At 39.5% G+C, this 27542-nt stretch overlaps 1 pseudogene across 1 annotated transcript in view; it reads right to left on the bottom strand.

The window, feature by feature from the left end:
• The window catches only part of LOC309859311 (myomegalin-like), a 66640-nt pseudogene extending 56458 nt beyond the window's left edge, over positions 1-10182 (bottom strand). The window contains exon 1 of the transcript XR_014316658.1: positions 10104-10182. The product of XR_014316658.1 is annotated as a myomegalin-like (transcript). The remainder of the gene's footprint in view (positions 1-10103) is intronic.
• Between the last annotated feature and the right edge of the window lie 17360 nt (positions 10183-27542).

Genomic DNA, 27542 nt, shown 5'->3' with positions numbered 1-27542 from the left:
GTCTGTCCAACAAGAAGATTTAATAATTTTAAATAACTATGCCCCCAACGTGGGAGCAGCCAACTATATAAACCAATTAATAACAAAATCAAAGAAACACATCAACAATAATACAATAATAGTAGGGGACTTTAACACTCCCCTCACTGAAATGGACAGATCATCCAAGCAAAAGATCAGCAAGGAAATAAAGGCCTTAAATGACACACTGACCAGATGGACATCACAGATATATTCAGAACATTTCATCCCAAAGCAACAGAATACACATTCTTCTCTAGTGCACATGGAACATTCTCCAGAATAGATCACATCCTCGTCCTAAATCAGGACTCAACTGGTATCAAAAGATTGGGATCATTCCCTGCATATTTTCAGACCACAATGCTCTAAAGCTAGAACTCAACCACAAAAGGAAGTTTGGAAAGAACCCAATTACATGGAGATTAAACAGCATCCTTCTAAAGAATGAGTGGGTCAACCGGGAAATTACAAAAGAATTGAAAAAAATCATGGAAACAAATGACAATGAAAATACAATGGTTCAAAATCTGTGGGACGCAACAAAGGCAGTCCTGAGAGGAAATATATAGCGGTACAAGCCTTTCTTAAGAAACAAGAAAGGTCTCAGGTACACAACCTAACCCTACACCTAAAGGAGCTGGAGAAGGAACAAGAAAGAAACCCAAAGCCAAGCAGGAGAAGAGAAATCATAAAGATCAGAGCAGAAATCAATGAAATAGAAACCAAAAAAACAATAGAACAAATCAACGAAAGTAGGAGCTGGTTCTTTGAAAGAATTAATAAAATTGATAAACTCCTGGCCCGACTTATCAAAAAGAAAAGAGAAAGGACCCAAATAAATAAAATCATGAATGAAAGAGGAGAGATCACAACTAACACCAAAGAAATTCAAACAGTTATAAGAAGATACTATGAGCAACTCTATGGCAATAAATTTGACAATCTGAAAGAAATGGATGCATTCCTAGAAACATAAAAACTACCACAACTGAACCAGAAAGCCTGAACAGACCCATAACCAGTAAGGAGATTGAAACAGTCATTAAAAATATCCAAACAAACAAAAGCCCAGGACCAGACGGCTTCCCGGGGGAATTCTACCAAACATTTAAAGAAGAACTAATTCTTATTCTTCTGAAACTGTTCCAAAAAGTAGAAATGGAAGGAAAACTTCCAAACTCATTTTATGAGGCCAGCATCACCTTGATCCCAAAACCAGACAAGGATCCCATCAAAAAAGAGAGCTATAGACCAATATCCTTGATGAACACAGATGCGAAAATACTCAACAAAATACTAGCCAATAGGATTCAACAGTACATTAAAAGGATTATTCACCACGACCAAGTGGGATTTATTCCAGGGCTGCAAGGTTGGTTCAACATCCGCAAATCAGTCATTGTGATACAACACATCAATAAAAGAAAGAACAAGAACCATATGATACTCTCAATAGATGCTGAGAAAGCATTTGACAAAGAACAGCATCCCTTCCTGATCAAAACTCTTCAAAGTGTAGGGATAGAGGGCACATACCTCAATATCATCAAAGCCATCTATGAAAAACCCACCGCAAATATCATTCTCAATGGAGAAATACTGAAAGCTTTTCCGCTAAGGTCAGGAACACGGCAGGGATGTCCATTATCACCACTGCTATTCAACATAGTACTAGAGGTCCTAGCCTCAGCAATCAGACAACAAAAGGAAATTAAAGGCATCCAAATCGGCAAAGAAGAAGTCAAATTATCACTCTTCGCAGATGATATGATACTATATGTGGAAAACCCAAAAGACTCCACTCCAAAACTGCTAGAACTTGTACAGGAATTCAGTAAAGTGTCAGAATATAAAATCAATGCACAGAAATCAGTTGCATTTCTCTACACCAACAGCAAGTCAAAAGAAAGAGAAATTAAGGAGTCCATCCCATTTACAATTGCACCCAAAACCATAAAATACCTAGGAATAAACCTAACCAAAGAGGCACAGAATCTATACTCAGAAAACTATAAAGTACTCATGAAAGAAATTGAGGAAGACACAAAGAAATGGAAAAATGTTCCATGCTCCTGGATTGGAAGAATAAATATTGTGAAAATATCTATGCTACCTAAAGCAATCTACACATTTAATGCAATTCCTATCAAAGTACCATCCATCTTTTTCAAAGAAATGGAACAAATAATGCTAAAATTTATATGGAACCAGAAAAGACCTCGAATAGCCAAAGGGATATTGAAAAAGAAAGCCAACGTTGGTGGCATCACAATTCCGGACTTCAAGCTCTATTACAAAGCTGTCATCATCAAGACACTTTGGTACTAACACAAAAACAGACACATAGATCAATGGAACAGAATAGAGAGCCCAGAAATAGACCCTCAAATCTATGGTCAACTCATCTTCGACAAAGCAGGAAAGAATGTCCAATGGAAAAAAGACAGCCTCTTCAATAAATGGTGCTGGGAAAATTGGACAGCCACATGCAGAAAAATGAAATTGGACCATTTCCTTACACCACACACAAAAATAGACTCAAAATGGATGAAGGACCTCAATGTGCGAAAGGAATCCATCAAAATCCTTCAGGAGAACACAGGCAGCAACCTCTTCGACCTCTGCCGCAGCAACATCTTCCTAGGAACAACGCAAAAGGCAAGGGAAGCAAGGGAAAAAATGAACTATTGGGATTTCATCAAGATCAAAAGCTTTTGCACAGCAAAGGAAACAGTTAACAAAATCAAAAGACAACTGACAGAATGGGAGAAGATATTTGCAAACGACATATCAGATAAAGGACTAGTGTCCAGAATCTATAAAGAACTTAGCAAACTCAACACCCAAAGAACAAATAATCCAATCAAGAAATGGGCAGAGGACATGAACAGACATTTCTGCAAAGAAGACATCCAGATGGCCAACAGACACATGAAAAAGTGCTCCATATCACTCGGCATCAGGGAAATACAAATCAAAACCACAATGCGATATCACCTCACACCAGTCAGAATGGCTAAAATCAACAAGTCAGGAAATGACAGATGCTGGCGAGGATGTGGAGAAAGGGGAACCCTCCTACACTGTTGGTGGGAATGCAAGCTGGTGCAGCCACTCTGGAAAACAGCATGGAGGTTCCTCAGAATGTTGAAAATAGAACTGCCCTATGACCCAGCAATTGCACTATTGGGTATTTACCATAAAGATACAAATGTAGTGATCCAAAGGGGCACATGCACCCGAATGTTTATAGCAGCAATGTCCACAATAGCCAAACTATGGAAAGAACCTAGATGTCCATCCACAGATGAATGGATCAAGAAGATGTGGTATATATACACAATGGAATACTATGCAGCCATCAAAAGAAATGAAATCTTGCCATTTGCGACAACATGGATGGAACTAGAGCGTATCATGCTTAGCGAAATAAGTCAAGCAGAGAAAGACAACTATCATATGATCTCCCTGATATGAGGAAGTGGTGATGCAACATGGAGGCTTAAGTGGGTAGGAGAAGAATAAATGAAACAAGATGGGATTGGGAGGGAGACAAACCATAAGTGACTCTTAATCTCACAAAACAAACTGAGGGTTGCTGGGGGGAGGGGGTTTGGGAGAAGGGGGTGGGATTATGGACATTGGGGAGGGTATGTGCTTTGGTGAGTGCTGTGAAGTGTGTAAACCTGGTGATTCACAGACCTGTACCCCTGGGGATAAAAATATATGTTTATAAAAAAAAAAAAAAAAAAAAAAAAAAAAAAAAGAAAGGACAAATACCCAACTTTTGTAGCAACATGGACGGGACTGGAAGAGATTATTATGCTGAGTGAAATAAGTCAAGCAGAGAGAGTCAATTATCATATGGTTTCACTTATTAGTGGAGCATAACAAATAGCATGGAGGACATGGGGAGTTAGAGAGGAGAAGGGAGTTGGGGGAAATTGGAAGGGGAGGTGAACCATGAGAGATTATGGACTCTGAAAAACAATCTGAGGGTTTTGAAGGGGTGGGGGGTGGGAGGTTGGTGTACTAGGTGGTGGGTATTATAAAGGGCACGAATTGCATGGAGCACTGGGTGTGGTGAAAAATAATGAATACTGTTATGCTGAAAATAAAAAATAAATTAAAAAAAATAAATAAATAAAAATAAAAAAAAAATAAAAAAAATAAAAGTGAGGCAAAGCATATTTTTACATTAAACAAAAAAAAAAAAAAAAGAAATAGACCCTCAACTCTACAGTCAACTAATCTTCGACAAAGCAGGAAAGAATGTCCAATAGAAAAAAAGCCTCTTCAATAAATGGTGCTGGGAAAATTGGACAGCCACATGCAGAAAAATGAAATTGGACCATTTCCTTACACCACACACAAAAATAGACTCAAAATGGATGAAGGACCTCAATGTGTGAAAGGAATCCATCAAAATCCTTCAGGAGAACACAGACAGCAACCTCTTCGACCTCAGCTGCAGCAACATCTTCCTAGGAACATCGCCAAAGGCAAGGGAAGCAAGGGCAAAAATGAACTATTGGGATTTCATCAAGACCAAAAGTTTTTGCACAGCAAAGGAAACAGTTAACAAAATCAAAAGACAACTGACAGAATGGGAGAAGATATTTGCAAACGACATATCAGATAAAGGACTAGTGTCCAGAATCTATAAAGAACTTAGCAAACTCAACACCCAAAGAACAAATAATCCAATCAAGAAATGGGCAGAGGACATGAACAGACATTTCTGCAAAGAAGACATCCAGATGGCCAACAGACACATGAAAAAGTGCTCCATATCATTCGGCATCAGGGAAATACTAATCAAAACCACAATGAGATATCACCTCACACCAGTCAGAATGGCTAAAATCAACAAGTCAGGAAATGACAGATGCTGGCGATGATGCAGAGAAAGGGGAACCCTCCTACACTGTTGGTGGGAATGCAAGCTGGTGCAGCCACTCTGGAAAACAGCATGGAGGTTCCTCAAAATGTTGAAAATAGAACTGCCCTATGACCCAGCAATTGCACTATTGGGTATTTACCCTAAAGATACAAACGTAGTGATCCAAAGGGGCACGTGTACCCGGATGTTTATAGCAGCAATGTCCACAATAGCCAAACTATGGAAAGAACCTAGATGTCCATCAACAGATGAATGGATCAAGAAGATGTGGTATATATACACAATGGAATACTATGCAGCCATCAAAAGAAATGAAATCTTGCCATTTGTGACAACATGGATGGAACTAGAGCGTATCATGCTTAGCGAAATATGTCAAGCAGAGAAAGACAACTATCATATGATCTCCCTGATATGAGGCAGTGGTGATGCAACATGGGGGCTTAAGTGTGTAGGAGAAGAATAAATGAAACAAGATGGGATTGGGAGGGAGACAAACCATAAGTGACTCTTAATCTCACAAAACAAACTCAGGGTTGCTGGGGGGAGGGCATTTGGGAGAAGGGGGTGGGATTATGGACATTGGGGAGGGTATGCGCTTTGGTGAGTGCTGTGAAGTGTGTAAACCTGGTGAATCACAGACCTGTACCCCTGGGGATAAAAATATATGTTTATAAAAAATTAAAAATTAAAAAGAAAGAAACAGTATATGCTCCACAAATAAGTGTGGAGGATATGGGGAGTTAGAGAGTAGAAGGAAGTTGGGGGAAATTGGAAGGGGAGATGAACCATGAGAGACTATGGACTCTAAAAAACAATCTGAGGGGATTGAAGTGGCGGGAGGGGTGGGAGGTTGGGGTACCAGGTGGTGGGTAATATAGAGGGCACGGATTGCATGGAGCACTGGGTGTGGTGAAAAAATAATGAATACTGTTATGCTAAAAATAAATAAAAAATAAATTTTAAAAAAAGTAAATAGTGTACTAAATAAAAAATGTTTATTTCTGTAATTTGGCATTAAACAACATAAAGGGAAATAATGCAAAAAGAATCAGTACATCATTTTTTAAGTTTAATCATTCTTTTTTGAAATCTGGTAAAATTTATATTGTCAGCTTTACATGTTGTTTCCCTTCCACTTCTCATCCTCACTTACAGTGCAATTTTTTTTATTTGGGAAACTTGGCCTGGCTCATGGGATTACATATAAGGAAGTTGAGGACTTACCTTTTGTCAATACTCAAACTACTTAAAAGCAATACACCTGTCTTCTGATTATAATAAAGTTGTTTAATATCGAATGAGAAGATGTCTTAAATCCATATTCCAAAATGTTAAGACATAAAAATAATTAACCTACAAAAATCACTCTGATATATTGTCCCTTTCACTCATTCCTTCTAGTTTTATTACCAGGTTGGTTCATATAAGCTCTGTATTCCTAGCTACTTTTCTCATAGTACCAATGGTTCTTCATGACCAAAGGGAGAAGAAAAGCTCTCTAAATTTTAACCTTAAAAGACAGAAAATAGGGGCGCCTGGGTGGCTCAGTGGGTTAAGCCGCTGCCTTCGGCTCAGGTCATGATCTCAGGGTCCTGGGATCGAGTCCCACATCGGGCTCTCTGCTCAGCAGGGAGCCTGCTTCCTCCTCTCTCTCTGCCTGCCTCTCTGCCTACTTGTGATCTCTGTCTGTCAAATAAATAAATAAAATCTTAAAAAAAAAAGACAGAAAATATTCTATATGCTCAGGTCTCACATGATGTTAGTTTCTGAAAAAGAAAGCCAATTTTGTTTAATCTACTTCTAGTACCATTTCTACAAGCAAGATGGAAAGGGGACTGTCAGGGTATGGTTCCTACCATTTCTTCTTAGCTTCATGGGACCAATTGCCACATTTCGCTGCAGGGCATTGGCTGAAGACCTGTAGAATTATTACTGAGGACCTAGTTGAGAGGCCACTTGAGTTTTTCAGGGACATCAAATTTATATTTTTCATATTAAAAGACCATGAGGGGCGCCTGGACAGCTCAGTCAGTTGGGTGTCTGCCTTCAGCTCAGGTCATGATCCCAGAGGCCTGAAATCAAGCCCCAAGTCGAGTCAGGCTCCCTGATCAGTGGGGAATCTGCTTCTCCCTCCCCCACCCCCCTGATACGTTCTCTCTCTCAAATAAATAAAAATAAAAATCTTTAAAGAATAAAAAAAAGACCATGAAACCAGAAAACAACAACCTTATCTTAACAAACAGGAACTAGAGTTTGCTAATACCAGCTGCCCAAGGAAAGCAAAGGAACTGAAGTATTGTCCCTTTAAGGTTTATAGTCTCAAGAGAGGTGACCATAGGTAAGTCAACTTTAATTTCTCAATGAAAAGAGCAATTTTTGGTATAGTCTAATCTGTTTCTCCTTCCCCTGATCAGAGAACCCTAGATCAAACTGGAACAGAGACAGAACTAGCATCAATTTTCTTGAACTGTTTTGAATGTGTGAACCAAACTTCCCAGACCCACACACCAAATTAGCATAAATAAGCATCAAAGTGAAAGATCTTTTAGGTATATCTGTCCCAGAGGTCACTTAGGTATAAACTGTGCAAGGAGAATATAGATATAAACTGTGCAAGGAGAATATACTAAAGAGCCCTCCAGGAAACTTTTTGTGGCTAGGATCTAATATCCTGTATAGGTCACAATTTTCTTAATCTTTATAGCTCTCTTACTGTATATAAAATGATACTGACAATTTTTTTTAACATATGAAAAAGGAAAAATATGTTGCTATCCACAGTGAATGGAGAAGCAGGTGTGGGTGAGATTCAGGATAAGAGCCCACCTACCAAAGCAAAAGGCTGACAATATTAAAATAGCCCAGTAGTTCCTTTCCAAAATAACTTGGCTAAGTAGCTTACAAAAAAAAACAACAGAAAAACATTGACTTTTACTAATTGTCAGACCTCTGCAACAGAAAAGCATTTAAGGGAAATGTTGATCAAAAAGACTTCCATCTCACTCTTTAAATAAATCCTCCTGAAGGTCCTTTTCAACTTTACAGCTCTAAGAACTATAGACTTCATCTCTCCTGACTCTTACAATCATTGCTTTGGATATTTGCCATGATTCAAAAAGGAAATATAAGTGGGATGCCTGGGTGGCTCAGTTGGTTGGACGACTGCCTTCGGCTCAGGTCATGATCCCGGAGTCCTGGGATCGAGTCCTGCATTGGGCTCCCAGCTGCATGGGGAGTCTGCTTCTCTCTCTGACCTTCTCCTTGCTCATGCTCTCTCTCACTGTCTCTCTCTCTCTCTCAAATAAATAAATAAAATCTTTTTTAAAAAAAAGGAAATATAAGTAAAAACAAATCTATCAATATGGATTTTTCTCAATTTAAGTTCTGTGTTTCTAATTAATCACGACCTGGGTTTAATTCATTCATTTCAAGATGATTTTCTTTTTTTAATTCAAAGCACAAGGTTCTACAAGCTCATGATGCTTTATCTAAAATTACTGTAGGCTGAAAAATGCCTAATGAAGGTAGAATAATCCAGTAAGAGAAAGGGTCTGTGCTCCTGGAGAGAGAACAGAATCATAGTGTATCATGCTAAGAAGGACTCCATGAATGATGAAATTCCTACTCTTGGATGATGATAGAAGCAGGAGTAGTACAAGCAGAACTAGCTGTGGGGGACGTGGGGCCATGTCCAAACTGACAGGGCACATTGTGGAGGATGTGGGCCATGTCCACACTGATAGCAGTCTAGCCTCCTCATGACTGGCTGCTGGAGGAGAAGGTGAAAAGAAGCCACCTGAGCGGGGACTGCCGAGGGGGTGCGTGGTGTCAGGACCCCACAGAGGAAGGGCACGCTCTGTAGACACTTGGCTTCTGTGGTTTAGTATGTCATGATGTGGCCTCTCACCATGCTGTGTGTGGGGCTGTAGGGTCTCCCTTTCTAGGCTCGGATTCTCCCCAGCTTCCGCAGCTGTGTTAGTACACACGTGGATTCAGTTTCTGGGGCTTCTCAGATGGTCTGCATCAGGGAACGGCCACCCCGCTTGGGACTCATGCTCCCCCCACCGCAGTCCTGCAGTGTCCTTCCTGCATCCACACTGGCTACAGGTCTGGTCCTGAGTTTGGAAGTTCGGGAGCGACAGCATGGAATCCATAGAAGGCTTTGGGGAGAGCAGGTGTTTTCCTCCCTGAGCACAGAGTTTCTCCCCGCATCCATATATCTCCCTCCCTCTCTGTCCTCAGTGTTGCATGACTGTCAGAGGACAGGTCTGTCCCATTCTGGGTTCAGGAGACTCCTAGGTATCTTGTTCTTTTGAACGCAGTAGTAAATGATATTGTTCTCTGTGGACTTTTTCCGATGGTTCCTTCTGAGCACGTAGAAATGCAATTGATTTGTGTATATCGATTTTGTTCCTTGCGAATTTCTTAAGTATATTAGTTCCCTTCACCTTAAACTCTAATGGTCAGTTATTTGACCAGAAACATGGGTTTTACTTGGGAAGAGCAGAGAATGGCGATCTGGACTGAGCAAGCTCCAGTCCCATCACAGGCAAGGGCAAGAAACAAAGGAGAGGAACAGTATTTCATGGAGAGCAAGGAAGCAGTTGGGAGGGCTGCTTGGAAGGAAAGTCCTCTGGAGAAAGGCAGGGGTTTGGGGAGGGGGATGTGTGTGAAGAGGGTTCTCACTGGTTCAGCTGCAGGGATGCTGATTTCCTGTAGAAGATGAACCCTCCAGTTTCCCCTGTCAGCCTGGAAGAGAGGAGCCTATCCTGTGGGGGCTACTACTGTGGGGTCTGTAATGGGCTCCATTGTAATGCAGCGCCAGGCACCCCCTTCCAGCCTCCCCTTCTGGTGTCCCCAGTCCACTTTACTGAGGCTTCCTTCCTGCATTTTCACAGTTCTAAGCAGGTTGTGGGGGAGCGTTATGGAGAATCGGAATTTCAAACCTCACTGTTTCTACTGCACCCGAGACACAGCAGCACCTGAGTCAATGCCCCCATGAGTCTCTTGCAAACATGTGGCCTCCTGCAAGGGCGAGTGGCCTCTCCACTGTGGGTGACCTGTATCTGGGGGGAGGCTTGGCCTCCACCCCAAAGTCTGAGGTCCTCTCTGCTTCTGTGATGTGGTGCTGATGTGGGTATTCAGAAGAGTCATTTCCTCTGCAGTGATGTACATCTGCAGTTAGGTGTCACAGCAGCATAGATGAGCTTTATCTCCACACTCAGACTCCCCAGCTGTTGTTTCTCTACCATGTCTGCCACTTCACACAGACTACTTCAGTGCATTTTAACACAAACAGGGACACTGTCCTGCAGATCCACCACATAACCCCAAATGAGGAAACCATGATGGTTCCCACATTTGAACCCAGACAACAGGCCCACTCCAGCTGTCACCACATGACCAACAGTCTGAAATATCCTCTCCATTCGGATCCAGTTTTCTTCTTCTGGAACTTCTTCAGGACTTTCCCTTATTTGGGTAACCTTGACGGACGTAAGGAACACAGACAGCTCCCAAGTGAGTGGGATTTCTATATGGCTTATGTCACTGGGGCTCTTTTCAGTGTCCATCCACGTTGTGACATGCATCAATCCTTCGTTCACTTTTTCACAGTGACTAAACATAAGAACATCAACCCCTTAAAACATTTCAAGTACACAGTTCTCTGACCTTAGCTGAGTTCCTGCAGTTGGACATCATTCTCCAGAACTTTCACATTCTCCCGAGGTAATCTGTGTGCATGAAACACCAACTCCCCATTGTCCTTTCCCTTCAGTTCCCTTCAGTTCCCTGCAACCACATCCAGCTTTGTGTCCCAGACACCTCATCCGAGTGGAATCATACAGTATCTCTCCTTCCATACCTGGCTGATTTCACTCAGCATAATGACTTCCATGGTCAATGTGTTATAGCCTGTGTCAGAACTCCCTTAATTTTTAAGGCTGAGTCATGTTTCATGGTGTATAAACCACATTTTTCTTATCCATTCATATGATAGTGGACACTTGGGTGGCTTCCGCCTTTTGGCTGTTGTGAGAAATGCTGTTCTAGATAAGGGTGCTTCTGCTTTCAGTTTTGAGGGGCATATAGGCTGCAGTGGAATTGTGTGTTTAATATTTTAAGGAACCACCATATGTTTTTCCACACAGATGAGCCATTTTACTTCATTTCTTCCTAGGGCAGAACAAAATATACATTTATAGGTTGACCTAATTTTTTTGATCCTTTCCCCATGGGTGGATATTTGCACAGTGTCTAGCTTTTGCCTTTTGTGAGCACTGCTCCTATCAATATTTCTGCACATTTTTGTTTGTTTCTTTGAACCAGTGTTTTCAATTTGGGGGATATATATCTAGGAATGCAATTGTTGAACCATATGTTAATTCTGCTTTGATCTATTTGAGTAAATATCAAACTATTTTATACATAAACTGCACTATTTTTTACAAGCAAGGTATAAGAGTTTCAGTTTCTCAATATCCTTTTGTTATTTTTAGTTTTCTCAATCATAGTGATTCTACTTGTGTAAAAGGACATCTAAACTGGTTTAAATCTTCATTTCCATAAAGACTAATAATGTTTAACATCTATTCATGTGCTCTTTGCTATTTGTATGATTTCTCTGGGGCTGTCTTTTTGTTGAGCTGCAGAAGCTCTTTACATATTCTGGGCAACAGACTCTTATTAGATAAATAATGTACAACTATTTCCTTCCATTCTGGAGGCTGTCTTTTCACTTTCTGGATAGTATCTTCTTATGTACAAATATTTTAATTTTTTTTACATGCTTTTAAAAAGTGAGTGCGTGAGAGTGTACAAATGGACAGGGGCAGAGGGAGAAGGAAAGAGAATCTTAAGCAGGCCCCACATTCACTGTGGAACATGACATGGGGCTCTATCATGAGTCTTAGATCATGATGTAAGCCAATATTAAAAGTCAGATGGTTAACTAACTGAGCCACACAGGTGCCTGGGACAGATTTTTAATTTTAAGGATATTATTTTATGTATTATTTTCTTTCCCTTCTTATGTTTTGGTGTCAGATCTAAAAACATTGCTAAATCCAAAGTTATGAAGATTTATCCCCATTTTTTCTTCTAAAGCTTATAATTTTCCATCTTACATTTAATCCTTTAACTTATTTTGAGTTACTATTTATATGTGGTGTGAGGTAAGGGTCCAACTCCATTCCTCTGTACATGGATAACCGATTATCTAGCACCCTTTGTTGAAAAGACGAATCTGTCCCCCTAGTGTAATGTTGTCTACCCTTATCAAAATTCAGTGGACCATACATGAAGGGGTTTATTTCTGGGCTCTCAGTTAAATTGCACTGATCTGTATGCATACTTTAAAAAAACTATTTTATTTATTATTTTTTTTATTTAAATTCAACTAATTAATATACAATGTATTATTTGTTTCAGGGTGTATGCATACCTTTACAACGATATCACAATGTTTTACTTACTGTTGCTTTGTATTAAGGTTTGAAATTTGGAAATATGACCTTTCATCATTGATTTTTTTATTTCAAGATGGGTTTGGTTATCTTATGATCCCTTATAATTCCATATGTGCATTTCTTCCCAAAAGCCTTTGTGCAATTTCTTTGGAAGACACTGAATTTTCACATTGTTTGTGTACTGTTGCCATCTTATCAGTAGTATGTCTTTTCATCACCATGGGGTACCCTCAGATTTATTTAGGTTTCCCTTTCTTTCAGCAGTGTTTTGTAATTTTTGGTGTACAAGACATATACCTTGATTACATCTATTCCTAAATATTTTTGTCAATGTTGATATTCCCTAAAATGGAATTATTTTCTTAAATTCCTTTTTGGGCATACATTAACAATCTGTATACAAATAAGAGAGATTTGTGTGTATTGATATTTTGTCCTGTCAGTTTGCAGAATTAGGGAACTGGCTGTAATCATTTTTTATTGATTCTTTTTTGTGTGTGTGTGACAAAAATAAAATTTTATTATTTTGTTGTTCCAGTGTACATTTGTGGAAGCACTGACATGTTCCTTTCTCAAACCCTCATCAACACAAGGGTAAAATAGAGGCAATGTTGAAACGCACTGCTCATTGGAATACCAAGGAGGGCTATTAGTAGTAATAAAAAGATATCAAATATGCTCTTTATATGAGATGATGCCATCTCTGGTCTCTAAATAGATCTAGGTCTACTGTTCCCTTTCACATGTGAATTCCTTATTTCTTGCATCATTGTTCTGGGTAGAACTTTCAGTACAATATTGAGCAAGGAATGAAAGGCAGAATAATGGACTTGTTTGTGATTTCAGAGTACAGCTGTCAGTCCTCAAAATTGGGCATGATGTTTGATTAGATTTAGAGTGGGGTTAGGGTTAGGGCTTAGGGTTAGGCTCTCCCCTTTTCTGCTGTACAGAGCCCATTCTTCTCCAATAACCAGCAGAGTGATCTTTTTGGAACATAACCTGTGATTCAATATTTGGAAAAACCTAAAGACTTTACCAAAAAAGTGAGAACTTATAAACAACTTCAGTAAAATATCAGAGTACAAAATCAATACACAAAAATCTGTTTTGTTTCTCTCCATTATAATCAAACTACCAAAGGAATTAGAAAATAATACCTTTTACAATTGCATCAAAGGAATAAAATATCTAGGACTAAATTTAGCCAAGAAAGTGAAAGATCTGTCTCCTAAAATGTATATACAGTTGATTTAAAAAATTAGAAATATGGAGCACAGGGTGTGGTGCATAAAAAATAAATTCTGGGACACAAAATAAAGTTAAAAATTAAATAAAAATTATAAAAAAGAAATTAGAAATAAATTGAAAGATACTCTGTATTCATAGATTGAAATAATTAAGGTTTTTTAAATGTCTATACAAAGCCATCTATAGATTAGGTGAAATCCCTATGAAATACCAAGTAGCACTTTTAAACCAAAATAGAACAAACAATGTTAAAATTGTTCTGAAACAACAAAGATCCTAAATAGCCAAAGCAATCTTAAGAAGTAACAAAGCTGGAGGCATCATACTGCCTGATTTCAAACTATATTACCAACCTACAGTAATCAAAATAGTACAATGTTCCTAGTTGCGGTCCCTGGGGATGCAGGATTTTAGCAAGACAGGAAACCACATGTGTTGGAGGGGATGTGGAAAAAGGGGAGCCCTCCTCCATTGTTGGTGGGAATGCAAGTTGGTGCAGCCACTTTGGAGAAGAGTGTGGAGATTCCTCAAGAAATTAAAAATACAGATTCCCTATGACCCTGCAATTGCACTACTGGGTATTTACCCCAACGATACAGATGTAGTGAAAACAAGGGTCATCTGTACCCCCAATATTTATAGCAGCAATGGCCACGGTTGCCAAACAGTGGAAAGAACCAAGATGCCCTTCAACGGACAAATGGATAAGGACGATGTGGTCCATATACACGATGGAGTATTATGCCTCCATCAGAAAGGATGAATACCCAACTTTTGTAACAACATGGACGGGACTGGAAGAGATTATGCTGAGTGAAATAAGTCAAGCAGAGAGAGTCAACTTTATGGTTTAACTTATTTGTGAAACATAACAAATAGCATGGAGGACATGGGGAGTTAGAGAGGAGAAGGGAGTTGGGGGAAATTGGAAGGGGAGGTGAACCATGACTGTGGACTCTAAAAAACAATCTGAGGGTTTTAAAGGAGAGGTGGGTGGGATGTTGGGGGAACCAGGTGGTGGGTATTGGAGAGGGCATATATTGCACGGAGCACTGGGTGTGGTGCAAAATCAATGAATACTGTTACTCTGAACATAAATTTAAAAAAAAAAAATAGTACAGTGTTAGCAAGAAAACCAACACCTAGATCAATGGAAGAGAATAAAGAGAAATACAGTCAAATATGTATGAGAACTTATGTTAAAGAAGACCAGAATATAAAATGGAGTCAAGATAGTCTCTTGAATACATGACATTTCGAAAACTAGACAGCAATATGCAAAACAAAACAAAACAACAAAAACCGCAAAACAAAACACACACACACACAAACACACGAAACAAATCATACTCTCTTATACCATATACAAAAATCATCTCAAATGTGGCTGAGAACTTGAACCTACGACTTGAACCTATGAAACACTCATAAATAAATACATCCTAAGTGGTGGGGGAGACAAGATGGTGGAGACGTAGGAGGAGGTTCCATTTCAACCTATCCCCTTAAGTGAGCTGATTACCTACCAAAGAACTCTGATCACCCATGAAATCAGCCTGAGATTAGAATTATACACTTCTGGATCTCTACGGAGGCAGAAGACATTGGTGGGCAGGTAAAGTGGAGTGGGATCATCGGACTGATATCTGAAGATAAACAAAAGTGGGAGGGAGCCACCAGAAGCGACCCATTGCAAAGTAATACCCCAATATGAGAGTGCCCTGTGATTGGAGACCAGCATTAACTTGGAGTCTGGTTGGAAGCACTAAAAAAGAGCAAAGGATTGTGAGGGAAATTGTGGGAATTGGGGCGGTTAGTGACAGGGGCTTAAGCCCGCTGATACAGAACAGCCACCACTGGCGCTGAGCCAGAGAAAGTGCAGCGATGAAGCCAGGTCTTGGTCCCTGAGCCACTGGAGCCCCTGAGAGTGTCTAGGTGGCAGCACTGGTGCCATCTATGAAAAACCCACCGCAAATATCATTCTCAATGGAGAAAAACTGAAAGCTTTTCCGTTAAGGTCAGGAACACGGCAGGGATGTCCATTATCACCACTGCTATTCAACATAGTACTAGAGGTCCTAGCCCCTTTCATGAGTACTTTATAGTTTACTGAGTATAGATTCTGTGTCTCTTTGGTTAGGTTTATTCCTAGGTATTTTATGGTTTGGGGTGCAATTGTAAATGGGATTGACTCCTTAATATCTCTTTCTTCTGTCTTGCTGTTGGTGTAGAGAAATGCAACTGATTTCTGTGCATTGATTTTATATCCTGACACTTTACTGAATTCCTGTATAAGTTCTAGTAGTTTTGGAGTGGAGTCTTTTGGGTTTTCCACATATAGTATCATATCATCTGCAAAGAGTAATAATTTGACTTCTTCTTTGCCGATTTGGATGCCTTTAATTTCCTTGTGTTGTCTGATTGCTGAGGCTATTTACCATCACAAGGAGATGTTCAGTACATCAGATTCCATAATAACATCTTACCCTCAACTTTTTTATACATATACCTGTGATTTTCTTTTGCTTTTCTATTTTTTAATTTAATTTAATTTTTATTATTATTATTTTTTCCTCCAATGAATCAATCTTTTCCTCCAAAGAATCAATCCATCAATCAATCAATCCTCCAAATTTCGTATTTATAGATTTTCTTTTTTTTTTTAATTTAATTTAATTTTTTCAGTGTTCCAAGATTTGTTGTTTATGCACTACACCCAGTGTTCCATGCAACTCATGCCCTTCTTAATACCCACCACCAGGCTCATACATCCTCCCCCCATCCTCCTCCCCTCCAAAACCTCTCAGTTTGTTTCTCAGAATCCACAGTCTCTCATGGTTCATGGTTTGTCTCCCCTTCTGATTTCCCCCAGCTCCCTTCTCCTCTCCTTCACCCAATGTCCTCTGTGTTATTCCTTATCCTCCACAAGTAAGTGAAACCATATAACTGACTTTCTCTGCTAGACTTATTTCATTTTTCCTTTCTTCTCTTTTTTATTTTCTTTTCTTCCCTTCCCTTCCTTTTCTTTTTATTTTCAGCATAACAGTATTCATTGTTTTTGCACCACACCCAGTGCTCCATGCCCTCTCCAATACCCGCCACCTGGTTCCCCCAACCTCCCACTCCCCGCCCCTTCAAACCCCTCAGATTGTTTTTCAGAGTCCATAGTCTCTCATGGTTCACCTCCCCTTCCAGTTTCCCCCAACTCCCTTCTCCTAACACCCCTTGTCCTCCATGCTATTTGTTATGCTTCACAAATAGGTGAAACCATATGATAATTGACTCTCTCTGCTTGACTTATTTCACTCAGCATAATCTCTTCCAGTACCATCCATGTTGCTACAAAAGTTGGGTATTCATCCTTTCTGATGGAGGCACAATACCCCATAGTGTATATGGACCACATCTTCCTTATCCATTCGTCTGTTGAAGGACATCTTGGTTCTTTCCACAGTTTGGCGACCGTGGTCATTGCTGCTATAAACATTCGGGTACAGATGGCCCTTGTTTTCACTACATCTGTATCTTTGGAGTAAATACCCAGTAGTGCAATTGCAGGGTCATAGGGAATCTGTATTTTTAATTTCTTGAGGAATCTCCACACTCTTCTCCAAAGTGGCTGCACCAACTTGCATTCCCACCAACAGTGGAAGAGGGTTCCCCTCTCTCCACATCCCCTCCAACAATGTTCATCATCACTAGCCCTCAGGGAGATTAAATTTTGTTATTTTTTAATATTCATATAGAGATAAGTTTAACGTAATCCCCTTTCCCCAATCAATGTGACTTCTATAAGTAAACCAGTTTTAATCCCCCTTTATCTTAGGAAAGTTGAGTCCTTTAACAAAGATATCAAGATATATTCAGGAAAAATTAGAAACCTTCCTCATCCACACTGAGAATTTATAACCACCCTCCCATATTTTTCTTCTGTCAGTGTTTCAGTGTATTTGTTTTTGTCCTGGTAATATATAAATCTTATATGTGGGTTTCTTTTTGACGAAGTTCTATTTATTTATGTATTTATTTATTGGCATCTACTTTTGTTGGTCTCTTTATTTGTCTGTTTTTGTTTCTACACTTCATAAATATTACCTTGGGGCCCATTTGGGCTGGCCTTCCATTTTATTTTATCTATGTTTTTATTTCCTGTCTCTCTCTATCTCCTTTTTTTCTTCTTCTTTTTTTTTTTTAATTGCTCAGAGGCATTCTAGGGTGCACCTTGCCTGCACCATGGTTGGTACATTCAGCTACACATTCGTTCAGCCATCTCTCACCTAAATGACTAGGAGGAGAAATGCCAAACAAAAGAAAAACTCAGAGACTGGGCAGTCTCTGTCAGAGCTATTGGATATGGACATAGCTTGAATTCCCTTTCTGACATACTGTCTAACAATTATCCAAGGTGTAAACAGTATATCAGAATGGGAATTCAGGCTACAATTATTCAGGCAATAGCTAGGTTGGAGAAAGCCTTTGATGACAAAATAGAATTGATTAGGGCAGAAGTAAAAGCCACCAGGGATGATGTTCACAATGTTCTCAGTGAGTTCCCATCTAATCTAAATTCTCTGAAAGCTAGGGTAACTGAGGCAGAAGATAAAATTAGAGATCTGGATGATGAACAGAGAAAAAGGATCAGGAGGAAGCCTGGAACAAACAGCTTAGAAGCCACGAAAACAGAATTAGGGAAATAAATGATGCCATGAAACGCTCCAACATCAGAATTATTGGAATCCCTGAGGGGAAGGAGAAAGAAAGAAGACTAGAAGATATAGTTGAACAAATTCTCCATGAAAGTTTTCCCAATCTAGGCAGTGGAACCAGTGTTTGTGTACTAGAGACAGAAAGGTCTGCCTCCAAGATCATAGAATTTAGAAAGACCTTGAGACACCTGATTGTGAAAATGATAACCATAATTGTAGACAGGAGCTCTTAAAAGCAGATAGGGTGGATAAATTCCTTACATACAGAGGAAAGCCCATCAGAATAATGTTATACCTGTCCACAGAAACCTGGCAAGCCATAAAGGGCTGGCAAGATATATTCAGGGCACTAAATGAGAAGAACATGCAGTCAAGAATACTTGATTCAACAAGACTGACATTTAAAATCGATGGAAAGATAAAGAGCTTTCAAGACTGGCAAGGTTTAAAAGAGTATGTGACCACCAAGCCAGTACTGCAAGAAATATTAAGGGGCATTTTATAAAAGAGGAAAAAAACAACTAACAATATCATTGAACAGAAATATATGGAGACAATCTACAGAAACAACAATTGCACAGGTAACACAATGTCAATAAAAAAAGTATCTCTCAATAATCACTCTCAATGTGAATGGCCTAAATGCACCCATCAAATGGCACAGAGTTTCAGATCAGATAAAATAACAGGACCCATCCATATGTTGTCTACAAGAGACCCATTTTGAACCTAAGGATACACCCAGACTAAAAGCGAAGGGATGGACAAGCATCTTTCATGCCAATGGGCCACAAAAGAAGGTTGAGGTAGTGATTCTCATATCAGATAAATTGTATTTTAAACTAAAGACTGTAGTCAGAGATCCAGAAGGACATTACATAATTCTTAAAGGGAAGATCCACCAAGAAGATCTAACAATTGTAAATATTTATGACCCCAATATGGAAGCAGGAAACTACATAAGAAAACTGTTAATTGAGATAAAGAGTCATATTGATATGAATACATTAATAGTAGGAGATCTTAACATGCCACTCTCAGTAATAGATCATCCAAGCAGAAAATCAATAAAGAAACAAGAGCACTGAATGACACATTGGACCAGATGGACCTCATACATATATACAGAACATTCCACCCTAAAACAACAGAATACTCATTCTTCTCAAATGCACATGGAACCTTCTCCAGAATAGATAGACCACATACTAGGTCACAAATCAGGGCTCAACCGATACCAAAAGATTGAGATTATTCCCTGCATATTCTCAGATTGCAATGCTTTGAAATTGAAGCTCAACCACAAGGAAAAGTTTGGAAGGAATTCAAACACCTGGAAGCTAAAAACCACCTTGCTTAAGAATGCTCAGAACAATCAGGAGAGCAAAGAATAACTTAAACAATTCATGGAAACCAATGAGAATGCAGACACTTCAGTCCAAAATCTATGGGGTACAGCAAAGGTGGTCCTATGGGGGAAATGCATACCATCCAAGCATCCTTCAAAAAAAAAAAAGAAAAGAAAAGGAAAAATCCAGAATACAATCAGCTGTCTCTACACCTTAAAGAACTGGAGAATCAACAACAAATTAAGCAACTCCACACATAAGAAGGGAAATAATGAAGATTAGAGCAGAGATCAATGAGATAGATAATAGAGATAGAGTAGAACACATCAATGAAATTAGAAGCTGGTTTTTTGAAAGAATCAATAAGATCAATAAACCATTGGCCAAACTAATCCAAAAGAAAAGAAAGAAGGCACAAATTAATAAAATTATGAATGAAAAGAAGAGGTAACAACTAACACCAAGAAAGCAGAAACAATCATCAGAAGTTATTACCAAGAGTTATATGCCAATAAGTTAAGCAACCTAGATGAAATGGATGCATTCCTGGAAAACTGTAAACTTCCAACATTGAACCAGGAAGAAATTGACAACCCAAATAGACCAATGTCTACTAATGAGATTCAAGCAGTGATCAAAAACCTCCCAAGAAACAAGAGCCCAGGAACTGACAATTTCCCTGGGGAATTGTACCAAACATTCAAAGAAGAAATAACACCTATTCTCCTGAAGCTGTTTCAAAAAATTGAAGCAAAAGTCAAACTTCCAGACTCTTTTTGTAAAACCAGCATTACCCTGATTCCCAAACCAGGCAAAGACACACCAAAAAGGAGAATTTCAGACCAATATCCCTTATGAATATGGATGCCAAGATTCTCAACAAGATCCTAGTAAATAGGATCCAACAGCACATTAAAAGGATTATTCACCATGACCAGGTGGGATTCATCCCTAGGTTGCAAGGATGGTTCAACATTCACAAATCAATCACTGTGATAGAACAAATCAATAAGCGAAGAGAGAAGAACCACAGGGTCCTCTCAATTGATTCAGAAAAAGCATTTGACAAAATCCAGCATCCATTCCTAATTAAAATGCTTCAAAGTATAAAGATAGAGGGACTATTCCTCAACTTCATAAAATCTATCTATGAAAAACCCACAGCAAATATCATCCTCAATGGGAAAAAGCTCACAGCCTTCCTGTTGAGGTCAGGTACACGACACTCACCACTCTCACCACTCTTGTTCAACATAGTATTAGAGGTCCTGGCAAAAGCAATCAGACAACAAAGAGAAATGAAAGATATCCAAATTGGCAATGAAGAAGTCAAACTCTCTCTCTTCGCAGATGACATGATACTTTATATGGAAAACCCAAAAGTCTCCACCCCCAAACCACTAGAATTCATACAGCAATTCAGTAATGTGGCAGGATACAAAGTCAATGTGCAGAAATCAGTTGCTTTCTTATATGCTATCAATGAAAATACAGAATGGGAATTTAGAGAATCAATTCCATTTATTATAGCACCAAGAACCATAAGGTACCTGGGAATAAACCTAACCAAAGATGTAAAGGATCTATACTCGAGGAACTACAGAATACTCATGAAAGAAATCAAAGAGAACACAAAAAGATGGAAGACCCTTCCATGCTCTTGGATCAGAAGAATAAACATTGTTAAAATGTATATACTGCCTAGAGCAATCTATACTTTTAATGCCATTCCAATCAAAATTCCACAGGCATTTTTTCAAAGACCTAAAGCAAACAATCTTAAAATTTGTATGGGGGGGGAGGAGTCAAGATGGCGGAGAAGTAGCAAGCTGAGACTGCTTCAGCTAGCCGGAGATCAGCTAGATAGCTTATCTAAAGATTGCAAACACCTGAAAATCCATCGGCAGACCGAAGAGAAGAAGAACAGCAATTCTGGAAACAGAAAAACAACCGCTTTCTGAAAGGTAGGACCGGCGGAGAAGTGAATCCAAAGCGACGGGAAGATAGACCCCGGGGGGAGGGGCCGGCTCCCGGCAAGCGGCGGAGCAACCGCGCACAAAATCAGGACTTTTAAAAGTCTGTTCCGCTGAGGGACATCGCTCCAGAGGCTAAACCGGGGCGAAGCCCACGCGGGTTCAGTGTGGCCTCAGGTCCCGCAGGGTCACAGAAGGATCGGGGGTGTCTGAGTGTCGCAGAGCTTGCGGGTATTGGAACGGGAAAGCCGGCTACAGAGACAGAGCCGACAGTAAGCTCACAGCTCGGTGTTACCTTGAACCGATCGCAGGCTCGGTGAGCTCGGAGCGCGGCCGGAGGTCAGGCAGACGGGAATAACTGGGCGCTGTTCTCTGAGGGCGCACTGAGGAGTGGGGCCCTGGGCTCTCGGCTCCTCCGGGCCGGAGACCAGGAGGCCGCCATTTGTGTTCCCGTCCTCCGGAACTCTACGGAAAGCGCTCAGGGAACAAAAGCTCCTGAAAGCAAACCCGAGCGGATTACTCACCCCGGCCCAGGGTAAGGGAGGTGTAATTCCGCCTGGGGCAAAGACACTTGAGAATCACTACAACAGGCCCCTCCCCCAGAAGATCAACAAGAAATCCAGCCGAGACCAAGTTCACCTACCAAGGAGTGCGGTTTCAATACCAAGAAGAGCAGCAGAATTCCAGAGGAGGAGAAAGCCAAGCACGGAACTCATGGCTTTTTTCCTGTGATTTTTTTTTTAGTCTTGCAGTTAATTTAATTTTTTTTTCCATTTTTTTTTTTTCTTTTTCTTCTCGCCTTCGGGTAAAAAAAATTTTTTTTTAACTGTTACCTTTTTCTTTTTTAACGATTTTTTACTAGTTTATCTAATATATATATTTTTTCTTTTTTACATTTTTCTCAGGTGTTTTCTTTTTAAAAAAATTTTTTTTTCTTTTCTTTTTTTTTTCTTTCTTTCTTTTTGAACCTCTTTTTATCCCCTTTCTCCCCACTCACGATTTTGGATCTCTTCTAATTTAGTTAAAGCATATTTTTCTGGGGTTGTTGCCACCCTTTTAGTATTTTACTTGCCCCTTCATTTACTCTTATCTGGCCAAAATGACAAGACGTAAAAATTCAACGCAAAAAAAAGAACAAGAGGCAGTACCGAAGGCTAGGGACCTAATCAATACAGACATCGGTAATATGTCAGATCTAGAGTTCAGAATGACAATTCTCAAGGTTCTAGCCGGGCTCGAAAAAGGCATGGAAGATATTAGAGAAACCCTCTCGAGAGATATAAAAGCCCTTTCTGGAGAAATAAAAGAACTAAAATCTAACCAAGTTGAAATCAAAAAAGCTATTAATGAGGTGCAATCAAAAATGGAGGCTCTAACTGCTAGGATAAATGAGGCAGAAGAAAGAATTCGTGATATAGAAGACCAAATGACAGAGAATAAAGAAGCTGAGCAAAAGAGGGACAAACAGCTACTGGACCACGAGGGGAGAATTCGAGAGATAAGTGACACCATAAGACGAAACAACATTAGAATAATTGGGATTCCAGAAGAAGAAGAAAGAGAGAGGGGAGCAGAAGGTATACTGGAGAGAATTATTGGGGAGAATTTCCCCAATATGGCAAAGGGAACGAGCATCAAAATTCAGGAGGTTCAGAGAACGCCCCTCAAAATCAATAAGAATAGGCCCACACCCCGTCACCTAATAGTAAAATTTACAAGTCTCAGTGACAAAGAGAAAATCCTGAAAGCAGCCCGGGAAAAGAAGTCTGTAACATACAATGGTAAAAATATTAGATTGGCAGCTGACTTATCCACAGAGACCTGGCAGGCCAGAAAGAGCTGGCATAATATTTTTAGAGCACTAAACGAGAAAAACATGCAGCCCAGAATACTATATCCAACTAGGCTATCATTGAAAATAGAAGGAGAGATTAAAAGCTTCCAGGACAAACAACAACTGAAAGAATTTGCAAATACCAAACCAGCTCTACAGGAAATATTGAAAGGGGTCCTCTAAGCAAAGAGAGAGCCTACAAGTGGTAGATAAGAAAGGAACAGAGACCATATACAATAACAGTCACCTTACAGGCAATACAATGGCACTAAATTCATATCTCTCAATAGTTACCCTGAATGTTAATGGGCTAAATGCCCCTGTCAAAAGACACAGGGTATCAGAATGGATAAAAAAACAAAACCCATCTATATGTTGCCTCCAAGAAACTCATTTTAAGCCCGAAGACACCTCCAGATTTAAAGTGAGGGGGTGGAAAAGAATTTACCATGCTAATGGACATCAGAAGAAAGCAGGAGTGGCAATCCTTATATCAGATCAATTAGATTTTAAGCCAAAGACTATAATAAGAGATGAGGAAGGACACTATATCATACTCAAAGGGTCTGTCCAACAAGAATATTTAACAATTTTAAATATCTATGCCCCCAACGTGGGAGCAGCCAACTATATAAACCAATTAATAACAAAATCAAAGAAACACATCAACAACAATACAATAATAGTAGGGGACTTTAACACTCCCCTCACTGAAATGGACAGGTCATCCAAGCAAAAGATCAGCAAGGAAATAAAGGCCTTAAACGACACACTGGACCAGATGGACATCACAGATATATTCAGAACATTTCATCCCAAAGCAACAGAATACACATTCTTCTCTAGTGCACATGGAACATTCTCCAGAATAGATCACATCCTCGTCCTAAATCAGGACTCAACCGGTATCAAAAGATTGGGATCATTCCCTGCATATTTTCAGACCACAATGCTCTAAAGCTAGAACTCAACCACAAAAGGAAGTTTGGAAAGAACCCAAATGCATGGAGACTAAACAGCATCCTTCTAAAGAATGAATGGGTCAACCGGGAAATTAAAGAAGAATTGAAAAAAATCATGGAAACAAATGATAATGAAAATACAACGGTTCAAAATCTGTGGGACACAATAAAGGCAGTCCTGAGAGAAAAATATATAGCGGTACAAGCCTTTCTCAAGAAACAAGAAAGGTCTCAGGTACACAACCTAACCCTACACCTAAAGGAGCTGGAGAAAGAACAAGAAAGAAACCCTAAGCCCAGCAGGAGAAGAGAAATCATAAAGATCAGAGCAGAAATCAATGAAATAGAAACCAAAAAAACAATAGAAAAAATCAACGAAACTAGGAGCTGGTTCTTTGAAAGAATTAATAAAATTGATAAACCCCTGGCCCGACTTATCAAAAAGAAAAGAGAAAGGACCCAAATAAATAAAATCATGAATGAAAGAGGAGAGATCACAACTAACACCAAAGAAATACAAACTATTATAAGAACATACTATGAGCAACTCTACGCCAATAAATTTGACAATCTGGAAGAAATGGATGCATTCCTAGAAACATATAAACTACCACAACTGAACCAGGAAGAAATAGAAAGCCTGAACAGACCCATAACCAGTAAGGAGATTGAAACAGTCATTAAAAATCTCCAAACAAACAAAAGCCCAGGGCCTGATGGCTTCCCGGGGGAATTCTACCAAACATTTAAAGAAGAACTAATTCCTATTCTCCTGAAACTGTTCCAAAAAATAGAAATGGAAGGAAAACTTCCAAACTCATTTTATGAGGCCAGCATCACCTTGATCCCAAAACCAGACAAGGATCCCACCAAAAAAGAGAGCTATAGACCGATATCCTTGATGAACACAGATGCGAAAATACTCAACAAAATACTAGCCAATAGGATTCAACAGTACATTAAAAAGATTTTTCACCACGACCAAGTGGGATTTATTCCAGGGCTGCAAGGTTGGTTCAACATCCGCAAATCAGTCAATGTGATACAACACATCAATAAAAGAAAGAACAAGAACCATATGATACTTTCAATAGATGCTGAAAAAGCATTTGACAAAGTACAGCATCCCTTCCTGATCAAAACTCTTCAAAGTGTAGGGATAGAGGGCACATACCTCAATATCATCAAAGCCATCTATGAAAAACCCACCGCAAATATCATTCTCAATGGAGAAAAACTGAAAGCTTTTCCACTAAGGTCAGGAACACGGCAGGGATGTCCATTATCACCACTGCTATTCAACATAGTACTAGAGGTCCTAGCCTCAGCAATCAGACAACAAAAGGAAATTAAAGGCATCCAAATCGGCAAAGAAGAAGTCAAATTATCACTCTTCGCAGATGATATGATACTATATGTGGAAAACCCAAAAGACTCCACTCCAAAACTGCTAGAACTTATACAGGAATTCAGTAAAGTGTCAGGATATAAAATCAATGCACAGAAATCAGTTGCATTTCTCTACACCAACAGCAAGACAGAAGAAAGAGATATTAAGGAGTCAATCCCATTTACAATTGCATCCAAAACCATAAGATACCTAGGAATAAACCTAACCAAAGAGACACAGAATCTATACTCAGAAAACTATAAAGTACTCATGAAAGAAATTGAGGAAGACACAAAGAAATGGAAAAATGTTCCATGCTCCTGGATTGGAAGAATAAATATTGTGAAAATGTCTATGCTACCTAAAGCAATCTACACATTTAATGCAATTCCTATCAAAGTACCATCCATCTTTTTCAAAGAAATGGAACAAATAATGCTAAAATTTATATGGAACCAGAAAAGACCTCGAATAGCCAAAGGGATATTGAAAAAGAAAGCCAACATTGGTGGCATCACAATTCCGGACTTCAAGCTCTATTACAAAGCTGTCATCATCAAGACAGCATGGTACTGGCACAAAAACAGACACATAGATCAATGGAACAGAATAGAGAGCCCAGAAATAGACCCTCAAATCTATGGTCAACTCATCTTCGACAAAGCAGGAAAGAATGTCCAATGGAAAAAAGATAGCCTCTTCAATAAATGGTGCTGGGAAAATTGGACAGCCACATGTAGAAAAATGAAATTGGACCATTTCCTTACACCACACACAAAAATAGACTCAAAATGGATGAAGGACCTCAATGTGCGAAAGGAATCCATCAAAATCCTTCAGGAGAACACAGGCAGCAACCTCTTCGACCTCTGCCGCAGCAACATCTTCCTAGGAACAACGCAAAAGGCAAGGGAAGCAAGGGAAAAAATGAACTATTGGGATTTCATCAAGATCAAAAGCTTTTGCACAGCAAAGGAAACAGTTAACAAAATCAAAAGACAACTGACAGAATGGGAGAAGATATTTGCAAACGACATATCAGATAAAGGACTAGTGTCCAGAATCTATAAAGAACTTAGCAAACTCAACACCCAAAGAACAAATAATCCAATCAAGAAATGGGCAGAGGACATGAACAGACATTTCTGCAAAGAAGACATCCAGATGGCCAACAGACACATGAAAAAGTGCTCCATATCACTCGGCATCAGGGAAATACAAATCAAAACCACAATGCGATATCACCTCACACCAGTCAGAATGGCTAAAATCAACAAGTCAGGAAATGACAGATGCTGGCGAGGATGTGGAGAAAGGGGAACCCTCCTACACTGTTGGTGGGAATGCAAGCTGGTGCAGCCACTCTGGAAAACAGCATGGAGGTTCCTCAGAATGTTGAAAATAGAACTGCCCTATGACCCAGCAATTGCACTATTGGGTATTTACCCTAAAGATACAAATGTAGTGATCCAAAGGGGCACATGCACCCGAATGTTTATAGCAGCAATGTCCACAATAGCCAAACTATGGAAAGAACCTAGATGTCCATCCACAGATGAATGGATCAAGTAGATGTGGTATATATACACAATGGAATACTATGCAGCCATCAAAAGGAATGAAATCTTGCCATTTGCGACAACATGGATGGAACTAGAGCGTATCATGCTTAGCGAAATAA

The sequence above is a fragment of the Mustela nivalis genome (genome assembly GCF_964662115.1).
Source record: "Mustela nivalis genome assembly, chromosome: 2".
In the NCBI taxonomy this organism is placed as follows: Eukaryota; Metazoa; Chordata; class Mammalia; order Carnivora; family Mustelidae; genus Mustela; species Mustela nivalis.
This window is presented reverse-complemented; position numbering and strand designations above follow the sequence as displayed.